A 12,009-nucleotide genomic window follows, 5' to 3' on the forward strand; every position below is an offset into this window, starting at 1 on the left:
AGAATAATGTTAAGACTCTGCAGTAAGTAATAAAAATGCCTTAAAACATTCTCTCTCTCTCATTATTCTGGCATTTGGAAAATATCAAAAATGATGGTAATCCTAATTGACCTAAAAGGGGAAAGGTTTATTCTGATTTCATGTCAGATATTGATAAAAACATGCAGATGTGTCTCTTTATATAGTGGATGGAAACTTCTGGTTTCATCTGTATATGTATTGATTTCATGGCTCTAATGATTTTTGGGGGAATTGCTCAAGTTTTTAATGTAAGCATCAAAAATTGTAAAAAATTTTTTACACTTTTATATTTTTTACATATTTCTATGTCGCCAACAAATTCTGCAAAGTTCAGTTTTTTTCTCATTAATAAAACTTGCATTTTTCTAATCATTTATTGTATCATAAAATATTACACACAATGCAGATTGTTCAACTTTGCCAAAATTTGACTTTTCCCATGTGTCCACCAGTCTTGACCAGCACCGGCAAAATTTTGAAGCCTTGCGGAGCTTCTTGGGGAGAGGCTTAACAGCGCCGCAGGTTTTTCCAGCTAATCCTTCACTAAAACAGGCGTGTAAAAGGCCAATCTTCATGAAATGGGACATAATCTTGTGTAACTGTCTGCCCAGAAACAATGTAGGGCTGACAATTATCTAATAGGTTTGAGGCCTTAAAGGGACTCTGTCAGCACAGAATGACTGTTCAAACCAAGCACAGGCACTCGATGCACTCTTGCTGCGGCCAAACAGTTAAGTGCATCTTCTCATCTATTTCTATCCCTGTTACAAAATGGAGCGTCTGGTTGGATGCCCGACCACTGATCCATTCATTCTCAATGGAGCTGTTGGAAAAAGCAGAGCGCTCTGCAGCCCCAAAGGGCAAGAATGGAGGTCAGACTGAGCATGTGCACCGCTGCCCAATTCCAAAAGTGATAAAAGTGCCGCATTCTGCCCATCAGTGCCGCTCTAAGCTGTTGGACACCACCGATCACCTTGGATAGGTGATAAAGGGGTCGTCTGATGAAAAGAAGTTCTCTCGATTTATGTACGGAAGCATCGTTATAAAATACAGTTTTCTCTCATAAAATGTGAGATTTTAGTATTACGTTATACCAGGGATGGCCAATTTATTTTCCCGAGGAGCCCTCCACTGTTCTGGAGGGAAAAATCAACAGGCTGAAATCAATTCTGCTCAATATTAGAATTGATACATTCCGCTGACTCGCTGCTACATGTTACGATAGAGCTTATTGTATCGTCTATCCTTACTTGTAGTGACTCGCCCCCTGGGCCGTGGGGCTCTCGGAACCAGACAACAGGGCAATGCTGGGAGTAGTAGTGGCGACCCGGTCCCGTGGGTCAGGGTGGTCAGACCAAATGCTGTGGCAGTGTATTTGTAGGTTTTGAAAGTCCAACTACGCCACCTGTGGATTGCGGTCAGGGAGGACCGCCGCTGCGGGGCAGACCGCTGAGGCTGGTGTTGGGGGTGCAGCAGGGAATAGTACAACTCCCCACGGGAGGAGTATAGCCTCAGAGCAGTGTAATAGGATGCTGGGGGTGATGGTGCAGGCGCAGCAGTAATCACACAGAGTCCAATAATGCAGTCCAGGGTCTTTTACTGCAGATCTTATCACAGACCCACCAGGAGTACAGGGAGGAATGGACCTGGGTGTCTGAGGGCATTCGGGCGAGCTCCACTGGTCAGGGTGAGTGGGTAGGCCTACCGTTCTCTCTCTGCCCTTGCTGACTATCTCCCCCTTTAGTGGTATGATAGCCCACGTCCCTGAGTTGGCCGTGTACTATGCCTGTATGGCTTGCGACTCGGGCCTTAGGTACCTATAGCTTCTCTGTGCTGTACCGGTCCCTCTGTGTGGCGGAGCTTCCAGGCTTCTTTGGCCAAGGGACCTAAAATCCCTCGCAAGTAGATGATCTGCTGCAGGACTTGCAATCCTGACAGCCTCGGATCCCAGTGTCCGGTATGTAGTTCTCTCTCAGCCAGGACCGACTCTCGTCGCCTCTGTCCCTGGCTTGCTGTTCCTCCTTAGCCTCATGGACTCCTCAGCTGCCGTTGACCTGTCCCTCTCTTCTGGGAACCCTTCTGGATGCTTCAGAAGTGGGTCCTGGTCTCCCTAACCCTGCCCTCAGTACCAGCTTTTATAGGGGCAGCCTGCCCCCCCTACTGGCCTGGGACAGGAGGTGCTGCAGGCTAATGGTCCATGACCAGAGAACCTCCCTCCTGCTCTCAGACACAGCCTTACAAGTTTGTGGCATCCAGGCCTGGGGTGACACATTCCCCCCTAGTAAAGTTTAGTACTCCGGGACTAACAAGAAGCACGAATACCGGGTATAAATTATAACATAAACACAACAGAGAAGAAAACAACAAACAACACCACATATTGAGTTCTTTAGGTCACAGCGTGGTCTGTGACCGGGTGTCCGTTTCACCCAGTAAGGCGAAGTCTTAACCGGTGCGGGGACATGTCCAAAGCAAACCCCAAGCGTTGGCCCTGGGAGTGGCTGCAAGGCGAAGCAAACTACTTTGGACCACTCGGGGCCACGCCAGACAGGTTTTTCTTCCGTGGCCGTCTTCTCAAGAGGCACCAAGTGCAACTATTTACAAGGTAGTTCGGTTATCCAAAGTTCATAACCTGTCAGTCCATATATCTAGAAAAACTGGAGAAAACACTATTAGTTACAGGTAACAAACATATTAACTATATACATGGTACGTTTAGATCTCGCACTTATATCCTCCAGCGAGCTGGTGTTTGTCCCCTAGTGCTGCTGGTTGATCTCCTTAACCCACTGTCTGGTGGTGGACCAACCTGGCTTTCCCCACTACCATTGAGGGTACAGCTACTAGCTAGGTTCATAGGTAGGGCAGGCAGCTGTCCGCAGGTTCTTTGGCTTACCGCAGGCATGGCAGGCTCACTGTCAGCAGAGGGATGATTCTCCTGGGCTGCTGGCATGGGTTCTTCTGCCTCTGGGGCTGCTTGTGTGTCACCCTGGCCTGGATGCCACAAGTGTAATTAAAGCTGTGTCTGAGAGCAAGGGGGAAGTTCTCTAGTCAGGGGAACATTAGCATGCAATGCCTCCTGTCTCAGGCCAGTAGGGGGAGCAGGCTGCCCCTATAAAAGCTGGTGCTGGGGGCAGGGTTAGGGAGAACTGGATGGCCTGTCTCAGCATTGAGACTTGTCCCAGAGCAGAACAGGGACAGACAGTTGCACTGCACCTAAGAGGAAGTGTGGCAGGAGGAGAGCCACAAGCCAGAGACAAGAGGCGAAGCAAGCCCGTCTTGGCAGATAAGAGACTGACTTTACCAGACTTTGGTGTCTGAGGCTGGGAGGATTCCACATCCTCCAGCAGAGAACCAGTCCGCAATGGACTGTATATTCCTTGGCCTAAGAAGCCTGGAGGCCCTGCCACAACCGAAGGGACCAGTAAAGCCGTACAAGGCTGGGAGCAGAAAGGAACCCACGTCGCAGGCCATACAGGCGAGAATACACAGAAAGCTCGGAAACGTGGGCTGTTACCCTATAACGAGGAGATAGCCAGAAGGAGCGCAGAAAGCACGGTAGGCCTACACCCTCACCCTGACCAGGGCCAATTTCCCCGTTGCTCTCAGACATCCAGGTCCCCTCCTAGCTGGGACTGTTTATGGGTCAGTTTACCTGTTTCAGTAAAGACCCTGGACTGCAACCTATTGTCTGTGTGCTCCTTCGTGCCTCCAGCACTACCGGTACTGGGACTCTCACCACCATCACTCCAAACATCCATTATACTGCCCTGGGGCCGCACTCTTCCCGTGGGGAGTCACACTACCCTAGCTGCACACCTTATCAGCCCCAGCGGTCTGCATGCAGTGGCGGTTCCTAATAACCGCAATCCACGGGTGGCGTAGTCGGACATAAATATCAGCACATAACGGACTACCACTGGCCTGACCACCCTGAGCCACGGAACCGGGTTGCCACTACTACTCCCATCGTTCCCCCACTGCCCGGATCCGAGTGCCCCACGGCCCAGGGGGCGAGTCAGCTTTGGCGTAGTCGGCAGGATTTCGTGCCCACAACCACCGGGTACTGCGTGCCTGAAAAAGACTTTTGTAACTTACCTGTGGCGAAGTTTCCCGCCGTCCGGAGTCGTTTCCCGCCATCCGGAGCCGATTCCCGCCATCAGACGCCATCTTGGACCACCGTTTCCCGCCGTCTTCTGCCGTCTTCCCGCCATCCGCAGCTGTTTCCCGCCATCGGACGCCATCTTCAGGACGCCGCGCGGGAAGAAGAGGGGCGTGGACGTCAAAACCGCGCGAGATCCGAAGCTCCGCCCACCGCACCGACACTGCACAAGGTCCTGGAAGGGAGAGAGAGTGACGCTGACGTCATCAGGACGCGACGCCAGGTCCTCGTCCATAGCAGCAGCAGCGGAGCCGCGGCCTACAGAAGAGGATCGTCGGAAGGTAGGCCACGCTTAACTAGGGGGGAGGAAGATGTCGGACACGGAGGCGCCCACTACCACCAACGCAGCTGCAGCAGCGGTGATGCCATTTTCCCTGCCCTACATCCCTGGAGCGGCCTGGCTGCCCAAGTACTCAGGGGAGCCCCATGCCCTAACTGACTTCAAGGAAAGGCTATACAGTTTGTTCCACGTTTACCCCCTGACAGAGGAACAGAAGGTCAGCATACTGACAGGGCAGTTAACTGGCGCAGCCCAAAGGGAGGTAAAATCATGGCCCACTGAGGAGAAAAGGACTGTGAAGGGTATTCTGGCCCGGCTGTAGGGTACCTTTGACACACGTACCTCTGCTGAGATTAAAATGAGGTTCTATGGATGTAAGCAGCGGGCACAGGACAGCATCAGAGACTATGCCCTAAATCTGCAGGAAGCCCTGAGGGCTATTCAACAAACTGACCCTGGCAGTGTGCAGGAAACGGATAAGCTGTTAACAGAACAATTCATAGAAGGTCTGCTGTCTAGCGCCCACAGGGCCCAACTGCGCCTCATGTTCTTTCAGAACCCCGACCTGACCTTTGCCCAATTTAAGGACAGGGCCATAAGGGTGCTCCGTGAATCTGCAACCAGTGGCGCTATAAACCCCTGGCGCCCTGCTCTCACCTACCACCAGGAGGCGGCGCCCTCCTCTATGGACCCCATGGGGGCTGATGAACAGGCCCTGAACCAAGCCCCGTCGAAAGACCTGCACCACCAAGTCCAGGAGCTGACCAGGAGCGTCGCGGCGTTGACCAGGACCGTCCAGGCGTTACAAGTGGACCCGTCAAGACCCATCGAGCTGGCTTCAAGTCCGGAGGATGTCCCGTGGCGTCGACAGAGGAGGATCCCGTCGTTCCGAGGGAGGCCCACAGACCGCTACGCAGAGGATGGACAGCCCATTTGCCGTCGATGCAACCAGCCTGGACACACTTCCAGGTACTGTAATTTAAACGGGTCCAACCTGGGGCAGAGGGCCAACCCCCAGGCATAAGATCACCAAGCCCTTATAATTGGCGTGATAAGTACGTTGGGGGGCGCCCGGTTTTACCCGTGGTGCTGGACGGTATCCCCATGAGCGCCTTGCTGGATACTGGGTCGCAAGTAACCACTATCCCTTATGTACTTTTTAAGCAGTATTGGACTGATGCTGATATCACACGGTATCCAAACAGTAACTTGAGCATCATCGCCAGTAATGGCTTACCCGTGCCACAGATGGGGTTCAAGGAGATGACCATTATAATTGGTAAAGTTGAACAGCCGGCACAGGGAGTAATTATTGTGGACATTGACCGTCGTGAAAGTCACCCTAAAATAACTGTGGGTACTAATGTAATTGAAAATTGTCTTTCAGAGGTAATTGTAATTCTACAACAGGTGGCGGTGAATGCTAGTTCCAGCCAACAGAGAGTCCTCAACAAGGAGATAAAAGCGCTGATGAGACGGCAGCAGGTAGAACTGTCTGGTGGTGAGATCGGTAGCGTAAGACTGAGTGACCCATTCCCCATTTCCATGCCTCCCAAAAGTGAAATGATGATCTGGTGTCGGACTGCAATCGGGTTGAGAGGTAGAGACTACCAAGCCATGGTAGAACCCGTGTACTCAGACAGCAGGCCCACCATTTTGACAGCCCGGGGGGTGGTTGATGTCCGTCATGGGAGGGTGCCCGTCCGCATCCTCAACATTGGGGAGAGGGAAGTACACTTACCCAGATACGCTACACTCGCCAAACTGTTTGTTGTCGAACACAAAGCTATCAGGGCCGTGGAACCCTTGCTTCCATCTCCACAGGCGGAGGGTAATGGCTCCCAGAAACAAAAGGAGGACTGGTGCCAGAAACTCCACGTGGGTGCTGACTCCACTCCCCTGCACCAAAAACAAGGAGTCTACCGGGTGGTACAGGAGTACGAGAGAGTCTTTAGTAAGCACCCGCTAGACTTCGGCAGAGTAAAAGGGATAGAACACCACATCCCCACAGAGAGCCTCCCACCAATAAAAGAAAGACACCGACCTGTACCCCCTGCACATTATCAGAACGCAAAGGGCATGCTAAGAGAGATGAAAGAAGCTGGGGTCATTAGAGACAACTGTAGCCCCTGGGCAGCCCCCTTGGTTCTGGTGAAAAAGAAAGACGGCACCATGAGAATGTGCGTCGACTATAGACAAATCAACCGTATCAGCCACAAAGACGCATATCCGCTGCCTAGAATAGAAGAGTCTTTAGCCGCACTAAAATCAGCTAACTTGTTTTCTACTTTGGACCTTACTAGCGGGTACTGGCAGGTTCCTGTGGCAGAGGCTGACAAGGAGAAGACCGCCTTCACCACCCCGATGGGACTGAGCGAATTCAACTGCATGCCTTTCGGGCTCTGCAACGCACCAGGGACCTTCCAGCGGCTGATGGAATGCTGTCTAGGGCACCGAAACTTCGAGACGGTCCTCCTTTACCTGGACGACGTGATCGTCTATTCGAAGACCTACGAGGACCATCTCAAGCACCTGGCCGAGGTGTTCGAAGCCCTGGCAGGCTATGGCCTGAAGGTGAAACCATCGAAGTGTCACCTGCTGAAACCAAAGGTCCAGTACCTAGGGCACGTGGTAAGCGCGGAAGGAGTGGCCCCTCCGACCCTGACAAGGTCACGGCAATCAAGAGCTGGCCAAGCCCCTCGAACATCAAAGAGGTGAGACAGTTTCTCGGGTTGGTAGGCTACTAACGAAGATTCATCCCCGGGTTCACCAAGATGGCAGCTCCTATGCAGGACCTCCTGATCGGACAGTCTAAGTCCAGGAGTCAAAAGCCACCCTTCAAGTGGGATAAACCGGAAGAGGAGTCCTTCCGCCAGTTGAAGATGGCCCTCACGGGGAATGAGATCCTGGCCTACCCTGATTATGGCCAGCCTTTTATCCTCCACACAGACGCCAGTAATGTGGGACTGGGAGCCGTACTGTCCCAAAACCAACAGGGCAGAGAAAGGGTGATCGCGTACGCCAGCCGGAAGCTGAGACCCACCGAGAGGAACCCGGAGAATTACAGCTCCTTCAAGCTAGAATTCTTGGCGGTGGTATGGGCCGTGACGGAACGCTTCAAGCATTACCTGGCCTCCGCAAAGTTCACCGTGTACACGGACAACAACCCGTTGACACACCTGGACAATGCAAGACTGGGTGCCCTAGAACAGCGGTGGATGGCCCGTCTCTCCAACCATGACTTCGTGATCAAGTACCGGGCCGGCAAAACCAATGCCAACGCAGACGCCCTGTCGAGGATGCCTCACTTACCTGAAGGTGACGAAGACCCAGAAGAGCTGGAGGAGGTAGAACTCCCCGCGTTTCACCGGTATGGAGTCGCTCAATACTCCCACCGCGTGAAAGAGGAGGATCTAACAACCGTGATGATCAATCCCCTACCTCACCACAGCTGGGCCGAGACCCAAGATAGTGACCCTGCAGTCCGCCTGGTGAAAGATCTGCTGACCCGGGAAGACGCCCGCCTAGATCCAGATGCCCCAGAGGAAGCCAAGCAGCTATGGAAAGAGAAGAGCAAGCTGTTCCTCTACGAAGGCAAGTTGTGCAGAAGGATTGTCAACCACCGGACGCATGAGCTGACCTGGCAAGTCGTGGTTCCAAGGCGGGATGCAGCTATGGTCCTGGGAGCTTACCATGACAGAGCGGGACACTTCGGTTGGAAGAAACTGGAGTTCCAGCTAAGAGGAAGGTTCTTTTGGGTCGGCATGAGAGGAGCTGTAGAAAAGTGGTGCAGAGACTGTGGCCCTTGTCACCTAAGGAGGAAGGACCGCACCAGCCAGAAGACACCCTTGAGGCCCATCGTCACCACGCAGCCTCTTGAGCTGGTAGCTCTAGACCACGTCAAGTTGGCTCCAAGCCGGTCAGGGTACATCTACGCCCTGACAATCGTGGACCACTATTCCCGTTTTTTCGTGGTGGTCCCGGTAAAGGACTTGACAGCCCAAACAGCGGCCAGAGCCTTCCAGCAATATTTCTGCCATCCACACGGGTATCCGGAACAGGTCCTGACAGACCAGGGTCCAGCGTTCGAGGCTGCAATCTTCCAGGAGTTCTGCAACCTCTATGGCTGTAAGAAGATTCGGACAACGCCTTACCATCCACAAACCAACGGGATGTGTGAGAAGATGAACAATATAGTCATTGATCTCCTGAAGACGTTGCCCCTGGAGGAACGCAGCCTGTGGCCAGAAAAACTGCCGGACCTAATAGACCTATACAACAATATCCCGGTGAATGCTACAAACTGCACCCCGGCTTACCTGATGCGAGCTAGACCAGGTAAGCTGCCCGTAGACCTGGAGATGGGAGTCCTAATACCTGAGGACACCTCCCCGGATGCGGACTGGGATACGGAAAGGCAACTGCAGTACAAGAAGGTACAGGAGAGTGTGGAGAAGAGCCTGGCCCAGGTGAGAGAGAGGCAAGAAAAACTCTTCAATCAACACGCCCCTGCTGGTCCCCTAGAACCTGGTGAGCAAGTCCTAAAGCGAAAAAGAAGGCTACATAAGTTGGACGACCAGTGGGAAAGGGAACCCTACACCGTACTGCAGTCTGACCACGACAACCCAAAGGTGTGCGTAATCACCAAGGACGGAGGAGAAACCACTAGTGTCGTCTCCAGAGACCACCTCAAAAGATGCCCCGAGCAACTCCGTAGTGCAGAAGAGGATCAGAGTGACCTTGAACCCGCAGAGGACAAGGAAGAAATGATCAGCACCGTTCTCGGAGAGTTCCCTCAGTCCTGGACTCGCATAAATGATGCCATAGTGGTACCTGTCCTGCATTTCCTGCAACCGGCACAGCAACAACCAACACCAGAGCCGGAAGGTGAAGAGGAGCAAGCGGTTCCAGAGGCAGAAGAGCCTGTGCCAGCAGCCCAGGAGAGTCAACCCTCTGCTGACAGTGAGCCTGCCATGCCTGCGGTAAGCCAAAGAACCCGCAGACAGCTGCCTGCCCTACCTGTACACCCAGCTGGTAGCTGTAACCCTAACGCTAGTGGGGAAAGCCAGGTTGGTCCACCACCAGACAGTGGGTTAAGGAGGTCAACCAGGAGCACAAAGGGACAGATATCCGCTCGCTGGAGAATATAGAGCGCGCTAAAATTGTAAATGACCCTGTTGCCAAATGTTGAAATGTTTGCCAAGTTACATGCTTGTTTGGTAATTCTGTGTTTCAGTTTCTTGCAGTTACCGTAAGGACTCACAGGTTATGGACTTTTTATAACCAGGACCTTGTATGGACTGCGTTCGGAGCCTAACCAAGGAATGAACTAAGACTGTAAAGGACTTGGGGTAGGACAGACCCCCACCTGGTTAAGGCTCCCCGTTGTGTTGGTGATATGGACACCTGGTCACAGACCACACTGTGACCTTAAGAACTCAATCTGTGCGTCACTTGTATACTAATGTTTTATGGTATGCATTTTGTCTTTGTATATTGTTTAGTCCCGGAGTACTAAATTTCACTAGGGGGGAATGTGTCACCCTAGCATGGATGCCACAAGTGTAATTAAAGCTGTGTCTGAGAGCAAGGGGGAGGTTCTCTAGTCAGGGGAACATTAGCATGCAATGCCTCCTGTCTAAGGCCAGTAGGGGGAGCAGGCTGCCCCTATAAAAGCTGGTGCTGGGGGCAGGGTTAGGGAGAACTGGATGGCCTGTCTCAGCATTGAGACTTGTCCCAGAGCAGAACAGGGACAGACAGTTGCACTGCACCTAAGAGGAAGTGTGGCAGGAGGAGAGCCACAAGCCAGAGACAAGAGGCGAAGCAAGCCTGTCTTGGCAGATAAGAGACTGACTTTACCAGACTTTGGTGTCTGAGGCTGGGAGGATTCCACATCCTCCAGCAGAGAACCAGTCCGCAAGGGACTGTATATTCCTTGGCCTAAGAAGCCTGGAGGCCCTGCCACAACCGAAGGGACCAGTAAAGCCGTACAAAGCTGGGAGCAGAAAGGAACCCACGTCGCAGGCCATACAGGCGAGAATACACCGAAAGCTCGGAAACGTGGGCTGTTACCCTATAACGAGGAGATAGCCAGAAGGAGCGCAGAAAGCACGGTAGGCCTACACCCTCACCCTGACCAGGGCCAATTTCCCCGTTGCTCTCAGACATCCAGGTCCCCTCCTAGCTGGGACTGTTTATGGGTCAGTTTACCTGTTTCAGTAAAGACCCTGGACTGCAACCTATTGTCTGTGTGCTCCTTCGCGCCTCCAGCACTACCGGTACTGGGACTCTCACCACCATCACTCCCAACATCCATTATACTGCCCTGGGGCCGCACTCTTCCCGTGGGGAGTCACACTACCCTAGCTGCACACCTCATCAGCCCCAGCGGTCTGCATGCAGCGGCGGTTCCTAATAACCGCAATCCACGGGTGGCATAGTCGGACATAAACATCAGCACATAACGGACTACCACTGGCCTGACCACCCTGAGCCACGGAACCGGGTTGCCACTACTACTCCCATCGTTCCCCCACTGCCCGGATCCGAGTGCCCCACGGCCCAGGGGGCGAGTCACTTGCTCTTCTTGCTCTCCGGTAGGCTCCTGCTGGGTAGGCTGAAGGAAGTGTAGGACGGGTACCAGTATTGCGCCATTTATCTGAGTCCAGGTCCGGGGGAACTCTCCGAGAACTGTGCTGATCATCTCTTCCTTGTCCTCTGCGGATTCAAGGTCATCTTGATCTTCATTTGGACTCTGTAGTTGCTCGGGGCACAGACCCACCAGGAGTACAGGGAGGAATGGACCTGGGTGTCTGAGGGCATTCGGGCGAGCTCCACTGGTCAGGGTGAGTGGGTAGGCCTACCGTTCTCTCTCTGCCCTTGCTGACTATCTCCCCCTTTAGTGGTATGATAGCCCACGTCCCAGAGCTGGCCGTGTACTACGCCTGTATGACTTGCGACTCGGGCCTTAGGTACCTGTAGCTTCTCTGTGCTGTACCGGTCCCTCTGTGGGGCGGAGCTTCCAGGCTTCTTAGGCCAAGGGACCTAAAATCCCTCGCAAGTAGATGATCTGCTGCAGGACTTGCAATTCTGACAGCCTCGGATCCCAGTGTCTGGTATGTTGTTCTCTCTCAGCCAGGACCAGCTCTCGTCGCCTCTGTCCCTGGCTTGCTGTTCCTCCTTAGCCTCCTTGACTCCTCAGCTGCCGCTGACCTGTCCCTCTCTTCTGGGAACCCTTCTGGATGCTTCAGAAGTGGGTCCTGGTCTCCCTAACCCTGCCCTCAGTACCAGCTTTTATAGGGGCAGCCTGCTCCCCCTACTGACCTGGGACAGGAGGTGCTGCATGCTAATGGTCCATGACCAGAGAACCTCCCTCCTGCTCTCAGACACAGCCTTACAAGTTTGTGGCATCCAGGCCTGGGGTGACACAGTAGCAGCAAATCCACACCATATAATTCAGTGCTTTTTATAAATCATCTGCTCCCGTTATTCAATCATTGTACGATGATAAATAGCTCTTCACACACACATTATGATGCCCCCACAG

The sequence above is a fragment of the Phyllobates terribilis genome, unplaced genomic scaffold (assembly GCF_046119375.1).
Source record: "Phyllobates terribilis strain yellow unplaced genomic scaffold, ASM4611937v1 Scaffold_19__1_contigs__length_20705806, whole genome shotgun sequence".
NCBI classification, from domain to species: domain Eukaryota; kingdom Metazoa; phylum Chordata; class Amphibia; order Anura; family Dendrobatidae; genus Phyllobates; species Phyllobates terribilis.